This window comes from Sus scrofa, chromosome 4, assembly GCF_054392235.1.
Source record: "Sus scrofa isolate SSC_HxYL_T2T_F1_AM1 chromosome 4, Sscrofa_HxYL_maternal_Yorkshire_Landrace_v2.0, whole genome shotgun sequence".
Classification (NCBI taxonomy): domain Eukaryota; kingdom Metazoa; phylum Chordata; class Mammalia; order Artiodactyla; family Suidae; genus Sus; species Sus scrofa.
Window position 1 is genome coordinate 118,901,211 of NC_139386.1, and position 26,902 is coordinate 118,928,112.

The 26,902-nt window shown below is 36.3% G+C and overlaps 1 long non-coding RNA gene across 5 annotated transcripts in view; it reads left to right on the forward strand.

The window, feature by feature from the left end:
* Nucleotides 1-24,951, forward strand: part of LOC106510211 (uncharacterized) — a 71,957-nt gene extending 47,006 nt beyond the window's left edge. The window contains exons 2-8 of one of the 5 annotated variants that reach the window (XR_014843144.1): nucleotides 1,870-1,959; nucleotides 8,548-9,626; nucleotides 9,806-10,043; nucleotides 16,982-17,102; nucleotides 19,143-19,251; nucleotides 19,795-19,968; nucleotides 24,802-24,951. This is a non-coding gene — a long non-coding RNA (uncharacterized LOC106510211). Of the gene's footprint in view, nucleotides 1-1,869; nucleotides 1,960-2,093; nucleotides 5,618-8,547; nucleotides 9,646-9,805; nucleotides 11,374-12,796; nucleotides 12,935-14,681; nucleotides 15,733-16,981; nucleotides 17,103-19,142; nucleotides 19,252-19,794; nucleotides 19,969-24,801 lie in introns of those variants that run through there. The other 4 variants (XR_014843146.1, XR_014843145.1, XR_014843143.1 and 1 more) reach the window with 4 other exon arrangements.
* Nucleotides 24,952-26,902: the final 1,951 nt, after the last annotated feature.

The following is a 26,902-nucleotide window of genomic DNA, read 5'->3' on the forward strand; positions in this document are numbered from 1 at the left end:
GTTGTTATTATTCATTATTATCTGAAATTCAAATTTATCCAGGCATCCTAAATTTTACCTGGTGACCTTAGTAATAGTGCTTATATAAATAAAATATCCATAAAATGTCAGAGTAACTCAGTCCATTTGTAGTTTTCATAACCTGAGAGATGGAATTGACTTAACCTGGTTTTCAGTTTTACCATGAAAAATGTTAGTGGCATGACACTGGTAATTTATGTTACTCTAGTGTTGTCAGCTGTACAGTGGACGTGATATCTAGTTCTTGGATTTGCTGAATAGCTTATCAGAGACACGTGTGTAAAGGACTTACTGATGCCCTTGATAAACAGCGGTTATTACCGTACACCTCAGGCTTAACTTCAGGTTCACCCTTTGGCATGACCTGTGGATGGACGATTAGGACAGTGAAGCACAGAACACTGGAAACATAAGGAACATTAGGGAAAAAAATCACTGATTCTTCATTTTAGCAGAAAATAAACTGAGACTTAGGATAAAAACGTTCACTTAAAAGAACACATTTACGTATTTAATGTTCACTTGTCTATAAATGCACTAAGCTGTGGATAAAAATTCATAGGCAAAGTACATTATTTCTCAAGAAAATGAACAAAGGTTTAGGTATTTAAAAAACATCTCCGTTGCTGTGGCTCTGGCTAGGCTGGCGTCTACAGCTCCAATTAGACCCCTAGCCTGGGAACCTCCATATGCCATGGGAGCGGTCCTAGAAAAGGCAAAAAGACCAAATAAATAAATAAATATCTCACTGAGTTTCCACTGTGGCTCAAGGGTAAAGAATCCCTACTAGTATTCATGACAATGCAGGTTCAATCCCTGGCCTAGGTCAGTGGGTTAAAGATCGGGCATTGCTATGACCTGTGGTATAGGTCACAGATGTGGCTCAGATCTGGCGTTGCTGTGGCGTAGCTTGGCAGCTGGAAACTTCCATATGCAACAAGTGTGGCCCTAAAAAGCAAAAAAAAAAAAAAAAAAACCTTCACAAAGGAAGCTGTTATGTTCCTCATCTTGTTTAATTTATCAAGAGTCAGCGAAAGTTAGTAGTCTAGGTGAGTTAGAGATTTTTGGCCATATCTAAGAACACTTTTAATGCATTTTGCAATTTGGAAAATTGTTGAAAATTATGAGAAAAGAGAGAGACATCATGTCCTTCTTAATAATGAAAAATATTAGCTCTGACTTCATCCTATTTTGCTTGCGGGCATGTGTTTAATTTAGTCGAATTGAGCTGAAACCATTGCAGAATATAAAGTAACCAAAAATATTCCTATAAGGAAGAAAAGGCTAACTGTTAAAGGGAAACTAGCTATACCATATCTGTATCTAAGAATCCTGACAAAAGAATGTATTCTAATTTTTTTTTTTTTTGAAATATATAGGGCACATGTGACAATTATCTCTGTGTCAACCTGGCTGGGCCACAGTGTCCAGATATTTGGTCCAACATTATTTTAGCTGTTTCTGTGAAAGCTCTCCCCCACCCCAGTAAGAGTAGCATTGCTTTGAGTAGATTATCCTCCATAATGCACTTGGTTCTTCCAATTAGGCATTAGGAGAACAAAGATAACTCTCCTCAGCCAGAAGGAACCCTGCCTTTGGACTGGCTGCCTTTGGACTCCAGCTCTAACTCTTGCCTGGGTCTCCAGCCTGCTGGCCTCTAATGTGGGTTCTGAATTTACCATTTTACAGTCACATGAGCGCATTCTTCTAAAGAAATCTCCCTCTTTCTCAATCTCTATCCCTTTATCTCTATCTATATCAATGTATCTCCTGATGATTCTGTTTCTCTGGGAAATCCTAATAAAGAGTGCTTATTTTTTCATTGACTTTTTTTTTTTTACCAAATAGGAAGTAGTGGCTGTGCAAATACATCTTATATTAAACTGCCATCTGTACATATGAAATGGAAGTCAGATAAGCATGGGATAAAAGTAAAAAGTAAGTATTTTATCCTAATCCATGTGTCTTACTATGTAGTTTAAGAATTGTAATGGAAAATTACCCAAATATGTTTTCCAATATTTTGAAGGTGTTGCATCATCCAGTAAGTGCCATTATTTTCATTATTTCAGAATATTAAAAACGTTAAAACTTACATACCAACACTGATGAAAGAAATACTCTTTTCTCCTTTGGGCCGCTTACCTACAATGAACACACAATGAACACACTTGGAGCCCACGGTGTTAACAGTAGAGAGACTGCAGTTATCCTGGCTTTGGTTTCATTCAGCCCTTTCTAATTGGAGCCCCAGGCTTGGATCTGTAAGAAACCACATCATGTGCAACACTGCTCTGATAGATAAATAAGTTGGAAAAAACCGAAAACAAGAAAGGCAAAGTGAGATTTTAGGAGGCAGGCTGAGAGGGTATGACATCCAATCGCCTGAAGCTCCTCGCTGTGATGAAGGCTGTGAAGAGGTGATAATGTACCATGTTCTTCGTGGCAGACAGATTATGACAGGTGCTTCCTAGAGGCCAGGAGGTAGATTTAAAATTAAATGGCAAATAGTTACTACCAGTATGAAAATAGCGTTCACTGCAGCTCTCTGTACAGAGTGTTGATAATACATGTACCTCCGGTCTGGTGTTCTGAGAAGCACTGAAGTGGGGGAAAAAAATTTCAGTGTGAGCAGGTAGGCAAATGCTATGAACCAACAGCTTAAAACTGGGAAGGAGCAGCAAGACGAACCAGTGCACAAAAAAATATTCTCAGGGAATCTAGGTCAGTGCAGAGGTAAAATTTAGAATCAGAGGGCCTCTGGAAACAGGTTATGATATCATTGTTTATAGCATAGATGACAGTTGTACAAATATAGCCTAGTTTGTGCTCAAATTATTTTAAGGATTTGGACACTCTTTTTAAATCTCTCTACAGAGTTATTTTACTACAAGAAATTTTGTACTTCTGTGAAGTTCACAGTCTTTTCTGGCCTCCCTGCTGATTGTAGGTGTTGGGCATGTCTAACATTAGTACATCGAGTTGTAATAAAAAATGCATGAGAACACTGGCTGTCAGAACAAGTAATTTGAAAATGTATCCATACCCTCTTTGTACACATGAATTGATTTGGAGGAAGGATTAACTACATGCTGTTTGTTAGCCTTTAGCTTGTTGCTAGTCAATGAGCAAGGTGACAAAAATGATAGTTTTTTGCATTTTTGAGTGATTCCTCTAAGAGTCAATGGAAAATACAGAATTTTAAAAAGTCATTATTTTCAAAAGTGTTGATGAAAAAAACTAAAACTTTAGCAAGTGTACTCATCAGGTAGTGGTGACATATACTGTAGTTTATGACCTTTAGTTTTAAAGTAATTGTTTGAATCTTTTTTTCTTTATACATTCTTTTTGAGGAGCTGGAATAATTTACCGCCAGAAATATTCAGATGCTGGTTCTATTCTTAAGCCTCTTAAATAGACTTTTTCTTCACATATGTGGTTAATTTTAAGTTATGGTATAACTGCTTTTACAGGCTAAATGCTTGGGATAAACTGTCTGTTGTCTTTACCACCCATTCTTATTAGTGAATAAACTGTGTCTTTTGTTCTTTGTCTTATTTCTTCCATCAAGCAAATTGATAAGGCAAAATGGTTCTGAGCAAGGACTCTGGAATATAAATATCTGGCTTTAAATCTGAATTTCTACAATTTATTTAGTTATGTAATCCTGATGATACTAGTGTCTTCTGTGCTTTATTTCTCTTATCTATAAACTGAGAAGAACAATAGTACTTAATGCATATATTGTATGAACATTGAATAAATTACATGTGAAAATGACAACACTTGTGACTTGACCCTACCCAGAACCTAGATTGGGACTTGAACCCACAGTTTTTAAATTAGAATCACTTATCCCATATCTGGGCTTATTGTGGTTCAGATTCTTTGTGCCTCAGCATGGAAGGAATTCAGTGAGAGACAAAGTGATAGGCAAGAAATAGATTTATCAAGATAACACACTTGTAAGTGAGGCAGTGGGCAGGTAACTTGGAGGCTCTGCCCCGAGGATTAGGTGGGCTCCATTTTTAATCCAAGGGAAGTGGGGGTGTGGCAAAAAGACCACTTCTTCCTCTTTCTTTGATTAGACATCCAGCTTACATCATTAACTCCCCTTTCATATCCAGTAAGAGAGTATTTGACCCCATAAGGTCAAACTAGGACCGTGATGATGCTTATTCAGATGAGCAAAAGGGTGGTATTTAAACCCCTGCACTTAGTCTGAACTTGAATGCAGGACTCATTTTATCTTTCACTTAATTACCTGAGGCATATCTAGGGTGCTTGTATTAGTTAAGCAAGCCTGCTTCTTCTGATGGCTTTCTTGAGCAGTTATTAACTTAATCTTATTAACAGTTATTCAATTAATCAATTATTAACAGCAGTCTTCCAAAGTTCCCTAGGTTTCCTTCTCTAGCTATGGCCCCTTATTCAGACTTCTACAACTACCTGTGTAACCACCCTACTCCATCCCAATCAGATGCATTTAGAATAAATCCTGACACATTGTGTGCACTTTATACTTATTAACTATCATTACTACAGTCTTTTTATTCTTGTCTATTTTATTGGCACTGCCTCAGTAGGTATCCATTATCTTCCGTCTAAGTTACCACAATAGCCTTCTATTTTGTATTTTCCTCTAATCTTCATCTACCTCAAGTTTATACATACTGTTGCCAGCATGATTGTCTGAAATGCAAAATTGTTTATATCATTCCTTTGATGAAAATTCTTCAGTTTTCTCTATTTTGCTCAGGAGGAGATCAAAATTATTTTTATAGCATTTACGTCCCCCTGTGAGGGGGGCAGTTGTGAGTTGACAGCCTCCTGTCTCATTAGCCTCATGTATTTCCACTTGTCATTTTGAACTTTGTTTTAGCCATATGGAATAATTTCTCTTTCCTTAAACACATTCTCCTTCTCTCTATGAGAGAGTCTGTGCACATTATACTTAATCTTATTATACTGATTTTTTAATAGTAAAATTAAATTTATCTTTCAAAACTCAATTATCCAAAAAAGTGACTAAATATCCCCATCCAATCTACATTTTATGTGTTTTATGACCCCCCCCAATATCATATGTTTTTACTTGTTCAAAGCATTTTCACATTGCATTGAAGTTGTGTATTTGTTTCGCAGCATAGTTTGCGAGCACTCTCATCGGTATTCTGTATGTTATCTTAGAATTTTCAGAATCCTCTGCTGCAGTGTTCTTGATATAGTAGGTCCTGCATAAGTGTTTGTTAGGAGTGATACAGTTCTTTAAACTGGTCTGTCTTACACTGTGGTTAAACCTGTGCAGTATACACAAAACTGTGGGTAAAAGCAACTTATTCTGGAAGGTATAAATTTACTTGAAAATAAGAGAATTTAGGTCGTGGAGTGTGGGGCTGAGAGATGGTACTTGAAGAAGAAATTAAATATTACCCAACCTTGTGGTATGCTAAAAAGAAACAAACCAAAAAAACCCTCCAAACCTAGAAAACCAAAACAAAACCAAAAAACCCACAAAAAACAAAACCCCTAAGCCAAAAAAAAAAGCAGTTCAGAAATACAATTGCCTTTGACCACGTTTTCATCACAAAACAAACGAAACACAATTACAACTATATTCAACTCAGAAGTATGGTTACAACTATATACTTCTTTTATTAAAAAAAAAAACAAACCTCAATATTCTTAATTCAGCCTCAAACAAGTCTTTATTTCTCTGCTTTAGGCTTACTACAGAATTGTGTGCTGCCATTTTAACATATGCCAAACTCCTTTAAATAATAATTGGAAACCATGATTAAGTGCCATCGCAATATATTATAATTTTATAAAACAATTTACACAAATCTTGGAAAAAAATTAAACCACAAACCTTACAAAATTGAAAATGAGGAGTTCCTGTGGTGGTACAGTTGGGTTAAGAATCTGACTGTGGTGGCTTGTTTTGCTGTAGAGGTGTGGTTTGATCTCCTGGCCCAGTGCAGTGGGTTAAAAGATCCGGTATTGCTATAGCTGTGGTGTAGGTTGTAGCTGAGGCTCAGATTCAGTCCCTAGCCCAGAAACTTCCACATGCCTTGAGTGTGGCCATATAAAAAAAAAAAATTAAAATAGGACCTTGGCCTTTATAAGACTGAATTGTGAAAAGGAAGGGGAGACACACCAGTCAGCAATATTCCAGTACCTTTCCACATTAAAACTATTGACTTTTCGTAGAAACAAATACAATTAATGACCCCTTGGGGATTAGTCTTGAGGTCAGGAGTAGGGGCAAGAGCCTTGTGACCACAGGAGATATAAGACAGCATATCCCCAATTAAGAAAGAGAGAGATGGATTTGTACTTAGAAAGTAATGAAAAGCTAAATGAGTGTGGTGCTCATAACATAAGCCACATGAAATTTGTGCAATAAATAGTTCAGATCTATTCCTGGCTTGGCTTACAGTGTTTAAACAGGAAGGCAAATATAAAAATATTTGCATTAGTTATTTTATTGTGGCTAAATTTCTCCTTATGATGGAGACTGATTTCTTTATAATAATCACTCATTGACAAATTATGTATTTTTTTTTTTTTTTGCTATTCTAAGAGGTACTACATAAACATCCTTTTACCTAGATTTTGGCTGAATTAATGATTGATCTTCTCATGAATAACTCCTAGTAGAATACTAAACAGGTAACGGAATTTTCTTACAGCTTTTGGTAAGTGCAGATAAACAACCATTAAATGTTTTCTTTTTTTATTTATGTTTTTGTTTTTCACAGATTAGACTATCAGCATATGCACTGTCTATCTTGCTGTAACTTCATCAATAAAATTACTTTGATATTATGGAAAGTATTACCCTATTGCTTAAATTACCCATTACTTTGAGAAAATATCTTTTGTGTTTCAAAACATATGTTTGGATGTTTTCCTTCAAATATTTTCATTTCTGAGAAGTTTACAGTACTTACAACTTTTTTTGTTAAAAGCATGTATGTAGGCAAAATTTGTTAAAACATGAAATTTATTAGATTGAGTGTATATTTAGTCAAAGTTTTAGTTTATACAAATAACCGTACATATTCATATTTAACAGAGTTACAAAGGAAAACTAGAATAGAGATTACTTCTGGGTAATTTGTTATTTTCTTTTTACTATTTTGTATTTTTATACATGCATGAGTGTCTTATTTTTTATAACTAACAGAACTGTCATTTTTATTAAGCGTAATTTATACCATTAGGTAAGCAATTATGTACAATTAAAGTGTACAATTTTGTGAGTTTTGATAAATATTCACAACCATGGAACCATCGCCACAATTTGGATAAAAGCATTTTCATCACCCCCAGAAGTTTCTTTGTGGCCCTTTCAGGGTATCCCCTTTTCTACTCCTTGTTCCCAGGTCTGTTTTCTTTCATTGTACATTAGTTTGAATTTTATAAAAATTTTATATAAACATAAGCATACACTTTGAACTCATTTTTATCTGGTTTCTTACACTCAGCAAGAGCATAAACATCAGAATAAAATCGTCCTAAATTTAATAATAGCCAGGTGTCGCATTAATGTGTAACCTAAGGTGTGTTTGTAAGTGTTTATGGGCTTAAATTATCTTATTTGTAAAGTAGTGATATTAATAACTAATTTTGAAAGGCAATTGGAATATAAGAAAACATGAAAAATGTCATACATCACTGGGGATATTGCATGTTTGAATAATATTGTTTGCCTCATCACTGTCAGTTCTCTGTTTATATTTACTTCCAGTATTATATTTTCATACAATATCTTTTATGAACATCAGTTTGGCTTCTGAATAACTTAGGTTGCTCCCATTCTGTTGATCCAAGGAATATTCTCAACTGAAGGTGTAATTTCCTGAAAGACTTTCTAGGTAGACTCTATGGACATTGAACTTCTTTCCTGTATTAGGATTCTCCAGAAAAACTGAACCAGTAGGATAGAGATATCTATATATTATATAATATATATGTAGGTACAAATATAGATAGAGATAAAAATCTACAGATAAAGATATTGATAGAACTTTATTATTATGAGTAATTGGCTAAGGTGTTTATGGAGGCTAAGTCCCAGAAGAAGCTGAAGACCTAGGAAAGTCTGTGGTGTAATTCAGTCTGAGTCTTAAAAGCCTGAGAACCAGAGTAGCAGAATAACTGATGGAGTAAATCCCAGTCCAAAGGCCAAATAAGATAAAAGGTCCCAGCTCAACCAGTGAGGCAGGTCAGGGTAGGAGGTGGGGAGCAAATTCTCTCTTCTGCCTTTTTGTTCTGTTCAGGCTTTCAAGGGATTGGAATATGCAATCAACTTTACTGAATCCGTCAATTCAATTGCAAATCTTATGCAGAAACACCTACACAGACACAGCCCAAAATAATGTTTAATCTGAGTACTCCATGGCCAGTCAAATTGAGACACAAAATTGACTGCCACATTCCGTATTTTAAAAGTTTTCATTTCATTAACTGTTTTCAACAGAATTATTTTCACTGTCCATTTTATTTTTTTCCTTTCAGGAGAAGACTTTTCAAACCCTACCATCTTCAACCTGCTAAACACCCCTGTAACACAGAGACAGCTTAGGTAATTAATACACCCAGGAATGGAGTGGACCAAGTGGCAGACTGGAAGCTATGGTCTGGCTCAACACTGGGAACTCCTCATTAAGACTGCTGTTGCCAAAGACCAAGTGGTCAGCAGCAAAGATCATAACTGAGCCCTCCACATGGTACTCTCCTTTAGGGGAACAACCAGCACTAGAAAGTCAGTACATCACACCATTTCCACTCTGGGCATCAGCAATTCATCCTTACTGAGGCTGCACCTGCTCCAGATTGTGCTATGTCTTTCTTGCATGCAGTTCTTTGGCAGCACCGTGATCCTCTGGCTTTACAATATTTTTTATTTCCTGACATGAAATAATGCATAATATTGTCTCCGACAAAGAAGCACATTTCACAGTGAAATAAATGTGACAAGGAATACATGTCCATGAGGCCCACTACAATATACTGCATCAAGAGAAGCAGACAACAGTTTTGAATTGCCTATAGAAGGGTTGATGCCAGCTTGGGTTGGTTTACTTTCCTCCAAGAAGAGATATGATATACTTAGTGAATCAAAGACCAGCATATCTTGATATGTCCCCCAAAGCTAGAATAGCTGGGTCTCAAAAACAAAAAGTTAGAATTGGCCTCTCCCACCATTACACCTACTAACTATCCTGTGGAATTTGTCCTTCCTGTACTCATTACTCTAGGGATGTTGAATTATTGATTTTAGATCCTAGGAGCAGGATGCTTCCAGCAGTGGTGATGAGGATTACTCAACCTAATAACACTGTGACCAGTGTACTTTGGGCTTCTGATGCCAGGAGGCTATGGATACAGAAATGAGTTAACATGCTGGCAGATGTAACTGACCGTGTTGAGAAGTTAGGGTTGTTACTATATAATATCATCAAACAGAAATAGGTCTAAAATTCATGTGGAAGTCTTCTGGTGCTTCCATACCTGGTGATAATACTGAAGAGGACATTGCAGCAACTACATCCTGACCAGGGGAAGAGCAAGGGTTCAAACCACTCCTGATTGAGGTTTGTGTTATATTACCAGGTAAGTCACCTGGCCCCACTAAAGTGTTTGCCAAGGGTGAGGAATACTTAGAAGGGGTGGTGAAGGAGATAGAAAATTAATTATCCCCTTTGGACAAGCTAAAACAGAAGCTTGTTTCTCTAACCTCTATATTATTTTTTTAATTATCTTTTTTTTGTAGGACAGAGGTATTCAGCACATATATATTATCATTTTTAAAGACAATAGGTGAAACCACTTTGAAGAGTGAGTGCCAGAGCAGACTTGAACAGGAAGCAGAGTGCTTTGCAGAGTAAAGATTTGAGACCTACAGACCAACCAAACTTGCTGTTCATTTCTGGAAGTCAAACATAATGGTTTTTTGATACAGGAAGGAAGTCTGTTCATAATCTGGCTTAATTATTCTTCAATGCATTAAGGTCAGTGCTATTCTTAGGTGAATTTTTTTCTAATATATTGTTGCTTGCTCTTCTGTGAGCTCTCCTTAAGAAGAGACATATGGACAAAAGAGACACAAGTTTCCCAGCAAACCGTCTAGAGTATACCTATGGCATCAATTTTTTTTTACTTGCATATTTACATACATTCTTCAATTTTGATCTTGAAAAATATCCAGGACCTATCAATAAAAAAAATCTGTTTCTGCTTTCTGGAGATATCTCCCATTTTCACCTTATTTACAAGGCAGATATGAATGAGCCTAAATAACGAGTTTAGCTCCTGTTAGTGAATCTATTGACCTCCATATAGAAAATGAAGTTATATAAGGTTAAATTGCCTAAATAAGCAAAGGAAATTTTTAAAATTTAACTTTTCCCCTATTTTTGAATAACCCATTCAGTAGTGGAAATTTAGGGCATTATTGCTAATTAGCAGAGTTGACAGCTTCTCACATAAAGATTTCATGAGGTTTTGCAGGCATCAAATTATAGATGCGTGAGAAAGTATGACCAGAAGCCATCAGGAATTATATACAGTATCTGAAAAATAATGAGAAATGCATTTATTAGTTCAGAAAACCAGTTTATAAAACTTACTGACTAAAGTGTTTTGACAGGCAGTGGAAATTACAGGTAGAGAATTAATAGCATTTCCCAATTTAGCCAGAACAGACTGCCTCCCTTTAATGTGTTCCTAATATACTCCAGCTTTTTGAGACTAATGTATAGGATAAAGAAGATATATTTTATTTGAATTAGTTGGACAGTTTTGCATTAATTTAATGTCAGGAGTGTATGCAAGTAGCTACAATATGATATAAGGAAGATTTTCCATTAACCTACTGAACTGAAATTATCAATTTGAAATTTTCTAATGATGGAGTTACCACAGGCTTTTAATAAAAAAAGGGGGGGGGGAGGATCATCCAGAAGCAAAAGTGAAATCATCCCTTAACTGAAAATTTATGGAACCATTCAGAAAAACTGCATGCTAACAATCCCCTTTCCAAGTTTTATGCTTTTGTTTAAATGAAAAGGATTTGTCCTTGCGTCAATGGTTAATCCCTTTACAAGTGTCTGAATCACAGCCACTCTTGCTTCTTGGTCATCTTTCACTCTTGAATATTACCTATTTCTGATATATATTCTTCCTTCTTCTCTCTACCATACCCATTAAAAGAGCATTTAAAATTTCCTCTGGAAAACACCGCTCTTCACATCTACTGTCTTATTTTATTCTTCCCTCCTTCCTTGCCTTAGACATTTTCCTAGGTCCTTACTGCTGATTCACTAACCCAACCAGCCCAACACAGTCTGTTCACGTCACCTCAATGACACAGCTGTAACTAATTCAATTCATTTCAGCAAACATATATTAAATACTCTCTGGCAGTCATTGTGATAGGATTGGGAAATGACACTGAACAGGGAAGTAAAGGTAACTTCTCCTACAGTAAAGGACAGAGAATAAGTAGACAAATGATAATATTTACAAATACTGATACATTTTAAAGAAAAGTCATTTGGCGTAGAATGGGGTTACCTACCTAAGTAGTGAGGAGATTTTGGTATTGTTGCTGTTAATAGATAGGAAGCTGAGATCTAAAGCCAATCAGAATGTTCCTGGAAAGGACACAATCATGACCAAACCCCTAAGGTGGCAGAGTTTGTTGTATTCTTGGAAATTTTAAAAAAGCCTAATGGAAACAGAATTTAGTGGGTAAGGAGGACAGTGAAAGAGAAGAGGTTGCAGCAAGTCAGGCTCTAGATCATGAATGTTTTATAATTGTTGGTAGGAAGCTAAGGTTTTCTTAGGGTTGTGAAGAAAAGTCACTGAACATTTCTTTAAATAGGGAGGAGACAGTATGTGATTTCATCTTTCAAGATGTTGAAGGGAATGAAGTGGTGCAGGGGGCAAGGGCAGGGACAGGGACAGTTAGTACAGTCCCGGTAAGTGATAATGAGACAGTGGCCGGCTAAGTCAGAGACAGGGAGAGATGCAGATCCATTTAAGAGGTAGAAGGGCCAGGACTTCTTAAAGGAAGAAGGCTTAGGAAGTAGAGAAAGGTAGGGTCAATGAGTACACCTAGATTTCCGGCTTCAATAAGGGAGTGTATGAAGATGGATGGTGACAACCCAAGTGACATGTGATCATGGGGGCTGTGGAGGAAAGAAGTCAACAAGTCATGAATTCTGACAAGTGACCTCAAACAAATATATCCAATGAATATTTGTAGTTTCCCTTTTCTCTTGACTTCACAGTTGGTTGACCCAATTAATGACCCCTCCTTTCAAACGCACTTCTCCTTTAGAGACTCAGAAACAGCACTCTGTTCTTTGTGTTTGTTTTTTCTTCCTGTCGGGGTTCAAATGACTGGTTTTCTGTGACAGTTCTCTTTGTGTCTGAGGGCTAGACATTTTGGAGTTTCACAGGATTCTTCCCCAGGAATTGTTTCCTTCTTATCTTCCACTCTTTGCTTCAGCAACATAGTCTACATCCCTTTTACATGCTGACAGATCCCAAAGGTGTATCCCTCAGATCCCCACTTTAAATTGCAGACCCATATTAACAACTGCCTCCTTAATAGCCCTACTTTGATACCTTGGAGCTCTCAACATCCATGCTTTCAAAACAAACCTAATAATCCCACGTTCACCTGGAAGAAACCATCACCTTTCTAGCGGTTTATGTCAGAAACCGAGAAGTCATCTTTTATTTCCCTGTTCTCCAGACTATCCTCCCAATCCCATCAAAACAACTTATTCAAAAAAGGGTTCTTTGCCAGACTCTGTCATGCATGGTAACTTCAGTGACAAATAAAAAGAACATGGCACCTGCGCTTGCGGACCTTATCAGCTAGTGAAAGACAGTATGTACAAAGTATAATGACATAAATAAGAATGTTTTCACAAAATTGTTATATAAAGGGGATAGGCTGTGCCTTTTAAAACATAAGGTGACCCGATTTAGATTAGAAAGATTTAGCCTGGAATTCTTGGAGGAAATGATGTGTTACTTTTATGTGTAAATTTTTTTTTTTCAATCAACACTAATCTTTCCATACTTTTTGAACAAGTCACTCCAAGGGGTTTAATAAACAATTATTAAATGAATAAATGTTTCATATTTAGAGTCAGCTACAACTGGATCAGATTCAGTGCAGTGATGAAATATGTACAAATCGATCACAATTAGTCAACATATTTAATGGAATTGATCAATTTAAATATTTAAATACATGGGTAACAATGTGATATTATATAATTTCTGAAAGATCCCTGATGTGAGACAAAATGTAAATTGATTATTTTTTAATTTAGTCTAATTAAATTTTGTAAAAATTACTTACTGAAATTTCAAATCAATATTTGATAGCAGATACTATTTGCATTAATATTAAAATACTTGTTTTAATATTTGCTCTAACTTTGCTAGGATGAAATTTGTTCCATAGTCAAAGTGGATTGATGAAGTCTGGTAACTATCACTACTTTTAGGTATTAGGAAATAATGCTATTCATTCTTCAATTTACATAAAGCTTCATTCATTTAAAAAAGGTATTGACTTGAATATATTATAAATTTATTCAACATCTTTATAATTTATCTCTTATAATACATAGTAGCATTCTAAACACTAGATATATGTTGACTTGATAATATGAAAGAAATTCTAGAAATTTTTCATGAAATGTAAAAAGGTAAGATGTTAATAAAGTAATATAAAGAAATTGTTTATGTAAATTTGGGGGGCTCTAAAATTCTATCATAAATTAGTGTGGTTTCTTGTTAGGTTTTATATCAGAAAATGTAAATTTTAATATAAAAATTGGAGTCATCTAATACAGTGATTCCTAGTACTATTCCATGGATTAATTCTAGGCAGGTTATATGAAAATCACCTGAGGAACTTTATAAAATTATATATTTATGTGCCCCAGTCCTAGACATTCTAATTAACAGGTTAAAGGAAAGCAACTTAAAAAAAAAAAATTAGCATAAAGCTCCCAAAGGGATTCTCAGGAACACTCAGCTCATCCAGGTTTGAGAATCAATACTACAATTTAGAGGTCATAAGCTGGCTACCAGTGGGCTAGGTCTAACTCACAGAAATAATTTCTTTAGGTTATGGAGTGTTTTTTCAAATGTTTTGAATCAATATAAAATATTCACATTTGCAGCTTCTCTTGAAAAAATCTGACAAAAGAGAATCTGCATTAATTGAATAACAGCAATGTATCATAGCTGTTAACAACTGCTTCCTTTATATCTTTATTCCTCATTTGTTTGTTAAAACTAATACTCATAGCTTATTCTGCATTGTACGCATCTAGTTGCTCAGAAAATTAAAATAGACAAAAATCCCACCATTACTAGAACTCAAACTCTTATGGGGAAAACAGAAAATTCATATGCATTCTTTGGTTCCAGACTGTCCCTGTGGTCCTGAAGACCCTATAGCTTTGTCTTCTTGCCACTATCACCAGGCACTTCTATATTTTTAAAGACAATTTCTCTCTCTCATTATTTTTGTATTAGAGCAGAGCTAGTTTCATCAGAAAGAAAGTTTTCAGTGACATAATCCCAACTTATTTGATTTCTCTTTTATGGTATAGCCCAGCATAGGTTAGACAGAAAAGCAGCAAACACCAACAGAAAAAGAAGAACAAGACCCAAGTGTGTGATGTTTACAGAAGATAACTTGAGATGACCAAGCAAAGAACCATAGCTGATCACAACGGGCAATACTAGAAAGAGGCATCTTCCCTCTCCGTCCCCTCTGCCCCAACACCAGGAAAGATATTAATGGCCTGAGGGACCACTTGGTGTCCAGTCTCTTCCTTCAGGATGCTGAAGCCGAAAGTATAACCTAGGCCTAATATGAAGGCAACATAGAAAGATTTTGGTTTTGAATTTCCTGTTTCAAAATAAGTAAGACAAGACTTTACTCAGTGAGAGACTCTTTTTGTAGATAGCAGATGTGGTGTCCAACTGACCTATCTACCTTTTCACTTTTGTTTTTGGAGCAAGACTGTTTTTCCTCAGATGATATATCTTTCTCCCTCCCCGCCCCAGTACTAATTACATTCTTTTTTAAAAATTGTTTCTTTTCATGGTTCTCAGGCTAGGGATTGAATCTGAGCTGCAGCTTGTGGCAACGCCAGGTCTTTAACCCACTGACCGATGACAGGGATCGAACCTGCACCCTCACAGAGACTACGTCGGGTTCTTACCTTGCTGAGCCACAATGGGAACTCCTGCATCTAATATATTGATATATCTTATGGAAAATGAACACCTCAGTCTTTTATTCCTCAGCACCTGCTACTTCTTTGACCAGCTCTTCTGAGGCATTCCTAATTGAAGGTGGGATCAGATGGGGTGATTGCCTCACTTCGCAGAATGTTGAGCTGTTGACAGGGGGTAGGACGGCAAAACCTGAGAAAGTGGACCTGTTCATTGAGAGTCTACCACTGTGACTCCTGACAACAAGATGCTGTTTTTCGATCTGGCCCATGCTGCTGGCCATTGACATCACTGACGGTGACTTTCTCTAAGGGGGTACATGGCTTTTGTCTCCAGTTTAGTTTCTTTTAGGTCATGAATCAATGAGTGGGATCTATACACATCTGAGAGCTAATTATAGAAAAAGAGGCAAAGGCAAAACTCGTTTCTTGGCCAAACTCATTTCTTATTTGGGGGTGGGGGCAAATTAGACTCAATATCCAGCCACCATTGCAGATAGGTATGACTATGTGACTAGGTGTTTATTTACTTGTTTGTTAGTTTTTCTTTTGGGGGCTGCACCCACAGCATATGGAAGTTCCTCGGCCAAGAGTCAAATCAGATCTGCAGCTGCCAGCCAACACCACAGCCACAGCAATGTGGGATCTCAGCTGCGTCTGTGACCCACGCCACAGCTCACAACAACGTCGGATCACTGACCCACCGAGCGAGGCCAAGGATTGAACCCACATTCTTAGAGATACTAGTCAGATTCAGTGCCACAACAGGAACTCCCATGACTATGTTTTTTTGACAGTGGAATGTGAATGAAAACCACATCTATTATTTATTTATTTGCTTTTCAGGGCCACACCTGCTGCATATGGAAGTTCCCAGGCTGGGGGTCAAAGCAGAACTGCACCTGCTGGCCTATGTCACAGCAATGCAGGATTTGAGCCTATATGCCACAGCTCATGGCAATGCCGGATCCCTAACCCGCTGAGCAAGGCCAGGGATCAAACCCACATCCTCACAGATAATAGTCAGGTTCTTAACCCACTGAGCCACAATGGGAACTCCCATCACATCTCCTGTTTAGAAGCTTGGGCCTTCAAAACATCCCACACAGAAATTTCCATTGTGGCTCCGTGGTAACGAACATGATTAGTGTCCATGAAGATGCAGGTTGTATCCCTGGCCTCGCTCAGTGGGTTGGGGGTCTGGCTTTGTCGTGAGCTGTGGTGTACATCACAGACGTGGCTTGGATTTGGCGTTGCCATGGTTGTGGCATAGGCCTGTAGCTACAGATCCAATTTGACCCCTAGCCTGGGAACTTCCATATGTCACTGGTGTGGCCTTTTTAAAAAAAGGGAAAAAACCTTCCCACACAATTCTTTATTTTCTTTGGTCTTCATCTTGCTGGCCAGATTGGGCATCCAGAAGAGAACTCAAGGGACCTAGAAGTTGGCACAACTGTGAGACAGAGCCGGAGTTGCTGTGTTGCTTATGGGAGGCTGCCTAACACAGATAACCACACTGAGTGAGAAACAAATCATGTGTAAAGCCACTGAGAATTTGTTTGTTTCAGCAGTTCTCTACCCTAATCATAAATGATTTCTGGTATTCCTCCCAGTACTCCTGGGCCCCATAAAAGTCAAAATACTTTCTGGCCTTTGATTTTAATGCTTAGGCACAGTCAATGACACTCAAGAATTGCTTCCAAATGTGTTCTGATCTGCCGGATATTGCTGATGTGAGTCCACAGAGCACCACAAGGGGGCACAGTTGCCTAATCACATCAATTAGCCAAAGTAAGTCTGCATTTATGACCCATTCAATACATAGGTTTTTTGCTATCTGAACTCTTGTTCCTTGACTTCATATATCGAGTAGATTGGTGCGAAATTTTTGAGATAGGCATGTATTCATTGCAATAATAGCTTCTATTATTTGCTATACAAAACTTAGGAACAAAATAGCTTCATATAGAAAGTGTATCTTACTATTTGGACTGTATAGCTCTATTATGTATTTTATAGATATGCATATATTATGGGATATGTTTTTGTATTATATGGAGAGAATATTGTATAACTATATACATGTTACATATATATATATTTATATGATGTATATATATTGACATAGTCAATGATGAAGTCTAAAGGACACTATTACTTAAACTTCCCACAACTTCTGAATACATTGTGTTTGGACCAATTTGAAATGATGTTCATTTACACATGTACGCATTACACACCGTAAAGATTTAGAGTGTCTAGGACTCCTCCCCTTTGATAGAAGTTGTTAAAATGTGCTGGTTGTAGTTTGTGTAAAGCTTTTACTTAATGTGGATATACTGGTACAAGTCTCTGAGCCATGTCACTTTTAGATCAATGACTGGAATTGCCATATACCAATCAATGTCATATCACAGAAGCTCTGACTCTAGCGTAGGCCTAGTTCTCAACTACGTAAGGGTTTTAGTTGATCAGGCAATGGCAAAACTGTTGGTAAATGTAGAAATTGGGAGAAGAAGGGGAGCGAAGGGAGAAATAGAAGGGGAAAGAGGAGGAGGAAGAGGAGAAAAAGGATTCATTTTCACACAGAGGGAAGGGAGAACGTGGTTTTCTCAACAATGCTTGTTCAATATAAGTGAAGAGAAATAGAGTGGGGAATAATACATCAAAGTATTAATACATTTTTTTTCTTTTTCAACTTCCTTATGACTTTCCCCTTATTGAGATAAGTTTTTGTTTCTGGAAGGATTAGCATAAGGCAGAAATGCCAAGGAAAAGGAATGCCAATGATCCATCCTTATTTTCAAAACAATTTTTCAGCTCATTTCTAAGATAGTAACTTGAGTGCCACAGATTTTGTTTACAAAATATTTTGAAAATATAGAGACCAAGACCTGGAGAAGCTGGTACAAGACTGGAAAGATAGGTATATATTTATTAAAATTCTATTATATATGCATATGTATACACATTTTATATATTTTAATATAAATGTTTATATAACATAAAATATATTCACTATGTATTTATATAAAAGCTCATACTTTGTTAAAATAACAGATATTAGCAGGTATTATGAATCTTGCTATTAAAAGAGGATTGAACTTTTTTTTCAGACAAAATTGGAAGAATTTAGAATTGCGTTTCTCCAATTCTTTTTCAAGGATTTCATGTTATTTTAAAGCAAGAATGATTTGCAAACCTTGAGAAAGACTTGCTTTAAAATTGCCTGAATTTTCTCATTTGTTTCTTCTCTTGTTACAAGCATTTTTGGTATAAGGGAAGTGATGACAGCCTTTCCAATTTTTCCCATTTGTAGGCTTCTCATAGTCCATCAAAACCAGTGGTACAATGAAATCTTGATTGAAAATTTAAAATAAGAATGGCCTTGATTCAACTTGGCAACTCTATACATTGTGGGTACTATGTGTAGTTAGCTGGAAGATGAAGAGAACAAAAGATCCAAGAACAGAGAAACATGAAAAACCTCTCTTCTGGAGTTCCCCTGTGGTGCAGTGGGTCAAGGATCTGGTATAGTCCTGCTGTGGCTTGGGTCGCTGCTATGGTGCAGGCCCAGGAACTTGCACATGCTATGAGTGCAGCCAGAAGCAACAAATTACAAAAAAAACTCCCCCAAAACCAAAACCAAAAACCCCTCTCTTCTGCCATGAGTTCTGATGTGCTTCATGAGAGAAGGCATTTCTAACATTGCTTCCATTCTAAACCCAACTGTATTCTATTGAAGCAATTTTGATATTTTTCTACCGATTGGTCTTTATTTTAGGAAATTAATGGAACTTTCCAAGTTACTTTTACACATACTTTTCCAAGTCTTTTCTAGCTTTGGTCAAGAAAAAAAAATTGTGAAGAAGTTTGAAACTGCAAAAAATTACCAGGTTTTCTGATTATATGGAGGTCTGCATCGTTCAAGACCTTTCAGGTAAATTTTAGAATTTGATACACTGTGGGAAATTAATAGTGATGCAAATCATTCTCTTCCAAAGAAATGAAAATTAATTTTGTCTAATGGAGGGGTATAACTCCCCCTCTCTTGTGAAAAATGTCAGTTTTGCATGTATTAAATTCATTTTAGCATACCTCACTGCACATATATGCATATACTCATTGAATTATTATTATTATTTGGCCTTTTTTTTAGGTCCGCACCCATGACATATGGAGGTTCCCAGACTAGGGGTCTAATCAGAGCTACAGCGAGCCTATACCACAGCCACAGCAATGCTGGATCCTTAACCTGCTGAGCGAGGCCAGGGATCAATCCTGCATCCTCATGGATACTAGTTGGGTTTATTAAACACTGAGCCACAATAGGAACTCCTGAATTATTTTTTTTAACCAGCTTATGACACCCTGCTAGTTCCCTCATTCATGAATTACTTAGCTAAAAATATTTGACATATATCCATTTTGTATTTATGCAAGAATCATGAATTTTCCCTTTGTAAAAAATATCTTTTTATAGGAACTCAAGATCTAGAAAAAGTCATCACTACTGAGGTTGGGAAAGAGCTGATATTAGGAGTGTAAAGATCATAATATCTTTAATGTGTCTGACTTTTAGTTTGGGGTAATCTCTCAAGAACAAGAAGAAAAAGTTCAAGAACAGTTGACTAAAAATCCAGAGACATATATTCAGGTTAGTCTGTCTTATTAATTTACTTCATAATTTGCATACATTTGCATTACATTATTATTTTTATAATCAGTAAAACTTTAAACATGAGATATAATTTTCAATAAACTGTCAATGAACAAAAAATACTTGACCTTTTGAAATTATTCATCACTTTCCATGATTGGTAATTTTCTCAAGAGTAATATCTTTATTATTACTAACTTGCAGTTATACTAAAATATATTTGAAATCTCCTGAACTGTTCACACAAAGGTGCTAAAATACTTCAACTTGAAGAAAAATCTATCTTTCCAATAAACTTTCCAATAAGCTGATGTTTTGATGGACCAATCTGGCAACTAAAAACATTTGTTTTGGAGTTCCCATTGTTGCTCAGCAGGTTAAGCACCTGACATAATGTCACAGAGCATGCAGGTTCAATCCCTGGCCTCTCTCTGTAGTCTGAGGATCAAGTGTTGCTGCAAGCTGTGGGGTAAGGTGCAGATGAGGCTCGGATCTGGTGTGGCTGCGATGTATTCCAGCAGCTGCAGCTCAGCTTTGACCCCGGGCCAGGGAACTTCCATATTTCAGAGGTGCAGCCATGAAAAGAAAAAAAAAAGTTTTGGTTTTTGCACTGTTAACATTTCTATTGATAAAATGCTCAAATCAACAATCTTGTTCATCAGTTAACCCAGGGCATTTTCCAAGAGAGCTCTACCTGTAACCTCTATTTACCTACATCTATGGGTTTTCATTTTGTAATTCTTTCCATTTTATTATATTGTCTATCACACTTTTCTAATATGTTTTCAGGTTTGTCTATCATTACTGTCAGTTACTGTCAACTCTAACAGTAAGGGCTGTGTGTTTTCTTTGTGGTGGGAGTTCTCAGGAGAGTGGCTGGCATAAAAAAGACACTGATAATTTTTGAGACTGGCTACCTTGGGAACATGGCATTGTTTGTGACATACCAGTAAATTTATTCATAGTTTTCATCTTCTGGGTGAAGTGCTAAGAGGGTTAATTTACTGCTGTCCCAGAAATCAACCCTTCAGGTTTGGCTTGGCTTTTACCCTTGGCCCTTACATTAAAGGATATAACCTTTTTTCTTTGAAGTATCATATCCCTCTGAGAAAATCAAAACATTAAAGTGAACATTTTTTTAGGTTGTTACCTATTAGGACCTTTTTCTTCATACTGATATTAGACTCTAGGCTGGGTGCCTATAAAATTCTGTACTAGATAATTTATTATATACCAGCAAGTATATGTTCAATATGAAAGTTGTCAACTTGCTTTCATATACAGAACTATTTAAGAAACTGTCCAAGTAGCATGGGCTTATTTTTTTGAATCTCATAGAAGAAGTTCTTCCATATGCAAGGAGCCACGAGGTCTGCAGTGACTTTTATTATTATCTTACTAATGAGTAAGTATTTTGACAATTTTAAGCACATAAAACCATATGGAGAAAAAAATAACAAACACTTGTTTATCACAAACAAGTTTCTCAAGCCTTAATAATTTGCTGTATTTGCCTTGGAGATATGGGCTATGAAGCAAATATGCCAATATACTTATTTTATCCTGTTGTCTCTTCATCACATTCCGTTTTTCTTCTTCGAACACCCTCTAGAACTACCACATGTTTTAAATTTCATGAAATTAGTGTTACCTTATTTCTGGGTAGATTTTTTTTTTTTTACTGTCTATATATAAATCTATATATTGTAACACTGTTTACATTTTCAAGCTTGCAGAAGGATATACAAGGTATAATATCATTTATATATCTTTTTTCCAGTAAGGCCAAGTTGGAGGTATATTCATATTGTTCTGTATAATGATAAATTATTCATTTTAGCTGAATCTACTGCAATTTATTTTTCTGTTTATTGACATTTAAAAGCTTGCTAATTTTTTATTTTTAAAAGCAATGCTGTAGTGAACATTAGTAGGCATGTCCCTGTGCATATATGTTAACTTATTTCAAAGTTGCAGATTTGGGAGTGAAATTTCTTTGTTACAGTGTATTTACATCTTCAACTGTACTGATGTTACCTACAAGTTTCTTATCCATTGCTCTGGTGGAATTGGTATTTTTCCCTGCTGATTCACATTTCAGTTTACATTGCATAACTTCTTGCTACCTAGTTTTTTACTATAAATGAAATATTTATGTGATTTCCAGGAAAGTAATCAATATCTTCTTCTCCCTGTAGTATAATTCTGCTATTTTATTGAATTAAAATTTAGGACGTGACTTATAATTTTGTAATTGTTTTGATAAATGTAAATTAGTAAGAATGTCAGGAAAATATATATATATATGTGTGTATACATACTGGCTTTCTCATTCTATAGTTAGATATTTTTGATACTATTTAGACTATCCATTGACAACAACAGTAGAGGTTTGCTCTTCTAACATGAAATTCAGAAAGAATAAATAGACATAAAATTTTCTAAATTTTTCTTCGAGGCTTTCTGGATAAACTGTTGTAACTTACTGAAATATTCTGTTGTCTTTCACTTTATTTGGTTTATTTAATGCAAAGAACATGTGGATCTTAAATGAATTACTATTTTATAGGAAAATATTTAAAATGTTCTAATCAGATCTGAGTACTTGAAAAAGAAAATCTCCTAACAAATGCTATGTTTTGCTTTTATTTAAAAGCAAAAAAGGGAGTTCCCATCATGGCTCAGTGGTAACAAATCTGATTAGTATTCTTGAGAACACGGGTTCAATCCCTGGCCTCAATCAGTGGGTTAAGGATCTGCCATTGCTGTAAGCTGTGGAATAGGTCGTAGATGAAGCTCGGATCCCAAGTTATACTTCCAAATGGAATGAATATGGCCCTAAATAAATAAATAAATAAATGAAAGGAAAAAAGTCTGAATAATGAGTGATAAGTAACATGGCTCCAAATACCAGCTTAGTCACAAAAAAAATTACCATACAAAAATATTTTATTCTACATTAAAAAAAAAAACAAACAGTGATGATAAAATAGAATTAACCCACCTGTTTTTTGTTGATGTGTTTTCTGTTTTTTTAGATCCTCACCTGTAGCATATGGAAGTTCCCAGGCCAGGGGTTGAATTGGAGCTTCAGCTGGCCTACACCACAGCCACAACAACATGGGATCCGAGCCACCACGTCTGTGACCTACACCACAGATCACAGATAGCTGGATTTATCTCATCATGATTCAGAGTTCCTGAAAACGCAAAAGCTGAAAATGCTAGTTTCTTTAGAAATCAAACTCACATGACATCACTTTTCTATTGCATCCTCTTGATCAAAACAGTCACAGGATATGTCCTGACTCAAGGGTAAGGACATGGTTCACTGGAAGCTAACAAAGTAAAAGATTTTACAGTCTGCCTTTGGTATCTCTGGTCACAGTCCTCCCACATACAAAAATTCACTCATCTTCTGATTACAAAATCAGGCTTTAGATACAGAATCTCTTCATCTGAATCCGTTCTAAATCCCTATAAAGTCATTTGGGTGTAATTGTTCAGGTGTAGCTTTTTTTTTTCCCCCTTTTTTTGGCCACACCCACAACTTAGGGAAGTTCGGTGGCCAGGGCTTGAATCCAAGCCACACCTGCGACCTATGCCACAGCTGTGGTAATGCTGGACACTTAACCCACTGTGCCACAGCACGGACTCCAAGTTGTAGCTTTTCATACTTGAAAAGCTCTTTTCTACTTGAAGTTGTTCTCTCTCTTTAATCTTGACCTACCTATAAACTAATAAAACACAAGTAACATAATAATGATGGAGAGATAGAATAATCCTAGTAGACAATTGAGGTCTAAAGGAAAGAGTGGATCAGTGGCACCTATAAGTCACTGCTTCATTGCATTTGCATGTTACCAATATCCCCTTTCTTCTGGGGGCAGGAGATGTCTATTTTTTAGTGCTGAGACTTGTACCCTGAAAGTGGATTTCCTTGGTACCTTGTTCTGTCCTCTGGATTTCTGAACCTGCCTTCTGAGTTATACTTCCCTTTCCATAAAAAAAATAGCCCATGTGTGTGGGTAAGTCACATTTTTATTCTGTTTCCTCCTTGAGATGACTGGGGACGCAGAGGTATCTTCATTTTCAACTGTATTCACATTTTTAGTCTGAGCTGTGATGCCTCCAAGAAGACTTTGCATTTGAAAGCACGTGGGATTTATTACCTGTGAATCATTTTGGGGTGTACTCAGTAGACAAAAGCCCACCCACAAATCTCTTAGGGATAAGCACCCCTCCACTTCAGAGGTCAAGGTTCTTTAGGATAGTGCACTTAAATATTTCTAAGATTGTAACAAAGGGCCTTATAACTGTATATTAGACTTGATATTGAATCTACTTCCAGTTTTACTGGTAGCAGCACCCTGGGTTTGATCTTTGAGATTGTCAGAAACTTTGAAATTATTTTGTTACCTGCAGAAGGGGAGAATGAAAAACAGTATTTTTTTCCCCAGCCTAGACAATTCTAATTGAAAAATTCTTCCACCAGATTCTGCTGACAAATTGAGCAGGTTCTTTAATTCATCCATCTCTAGACTTACTTTATTATGCTCAGTGATGGAAACCATTCAGAATTCTGCCTGTTAATCTTAGCCAGATAAACAAGTTTACTGCCTAAGTGCACTGTCTTCCATAATACTGCAGATGACAGCTGTTGTCACGCTTTCTTCCTTTATGTATCGCAAGTTACACTTGCTCTAGTTTGCAATAAAAATTTCCTCATTGAACTTCTAGCTCTCACCAATGTTTTTTTTTTTTTTAGCTTATATTCATACTACTCATCCACTCATGTCCCAAAGCCAATATCACATGTTTTGTTTTCAGCATCATCTAACTTCTAGATACCAAGTTCTGTTTCAGTCAGCTATTGCTGCAGACCAAACCATCCCCAAACTTCAAGACCGAGAACAAGGATCATTTATGTCTGCTGGGGAACCCAGTTCCAAAATGGCTCAGTGGTTCACTGGTAGGTAAGTGTTCACTGTTGACAGGAGGCACAGTCTTTGTTCAGAGTCTTGGTTCTCCTCCATGTGGCCTTTCCATATTGTGGAGTTAAGTTTCTCACAGCCAGGTAGCTAAGTTCCAAAAAGGAGGATTCATGCTACATTTTAAGAGAACAAGCCCGTGTTTGCAAGTGCTTTTCAAGCCTTCACTTTCATCAAGATTGTTAGTGTCCTGTTGCTCAGAACAATTCACATAGACCAACCCAAACTGAGTGTTTAATGTTAGCGACTGTTACAAAGGTCATGTAGTCTTTTTGTTTTTGTTTCTAGTACCATGTCAAAAATAACAACATTTAGGTACCTTCAAATAACCAAGTTTGTTTTTTAAAGTAAATTTCCCTTCTCCTTTAAACCACCTGTAGTGTTTTTGTTTTTTCTCAGAGGAAAACATGGCAATAGCTTGTACATTTCTCCCCCATCCAATTAGCCATCACAACAATTAATTTGTACCTCAAGAATGTCTCTGAAGTCTGCCATGTCCCATGATTTTAAACTATTTCAGTTCATTTATTCTTCTTGAAACAACTCTATATTCATTTCTCTTTCCATTTAGGTAAAAACTCCACAATATTTATAAACGTCTATTGACTTTTTAGTTACTGCTCACTGTTTTTTTGTTGTTTTTTTGTTTTTTTGTTTTTTTTTTTGACTTGTTATATCAGTTTCCCAGTAGGATCTCATTTCTTAAAACCTGCGTGATTAGGCATTAGGAATATTAATCTTAAGAAACAATTCATGTGATCCACATGAGGACTAAAACTTGAATGCATTTTTAGACCATTTAAAAATTTTTTGCATTTTCATATACTTCTTCTTAGAGTAAACTTGGTCCACTCTGCTCTGGTAGGTTTTTGGATACAGTGCAAAATATGTCATTATCAAATTTTGCCTGACTCATGTTTTTAGCTCTTATATTTTTGTTGACTATTATAGTACCAACTATATGATTAAAAAATTAAAATTCACTGATCATATATGTTTAAAGCACTTTGGGCTCCCATTAATTCAAAAAATCTGACTAAGCGTATGTTATAAGCCAGGCATTGTTCTGGGTATTTGAGATACAAGGTTGTACAAGACAGATAATACATCCAACCAGATAAAACTCATATTCTTAATAAGCAAGTAGAATTTCAATGAACAAGATAACTTCAGATTGTAATGAATTCTTGTTCTGTGACAGGAATTGTATGGAGAGAGAAATGGGAGATGATGTGGTAAATTACACTATTCAGAGCGGTCAAGGGAGGCTTCTCGGTAAAGAAAATATTTAAGATGAGACCTTAAATAGGTGAAAGATAAGACGTGAAAGATCCCAAGAAAAGAGAGTACCAACCATAAAAATCCGTGAAACTATAACTGTCCTCCCTTAGTAATTTTTGGGTAGATTATTTACTTCTTCCTGATACCCAAAAGTAAATATTAAAAATCTTAGAATATTTAATATTATTGACTAATGTTATCTAGAGCTTGGACTTTTTACCTACCAGATTAATAACATCCTAAATCGGTTGATACTCTTTTTTTTTTTTTTTTTTTTTTTTTTTGCTATTTCTTGGGCTGCTCCTGCGGCATATGGAGGTTCCCAGGCTAGGGGTTGAGTCGGAGCTGTAGCCACTGGCCTACGCCAGAGCCACAGCAATGCGGGATCCGAGCCGCGTCTGCAACCTACACCACAGCTCATGGCAACGCCGGATGGTTAACCCACTGAGCAAGGGCAAGGACCGAACCCGCAACCTCATGGCTCCTAGTTGGATTTGTTAACCACTGCGCCACGAAGGGAACTCCTAAATCGGTTGATATTCTAATTTGTTCTAATTATTTTGCTTTTTACTGGAGATGGGATGAGGGAAGTAGATTGCTAATATTAGTAAAATACCTACCAAAATGAATTTGCTACTTATTCTGTCTCCAAGGAAATC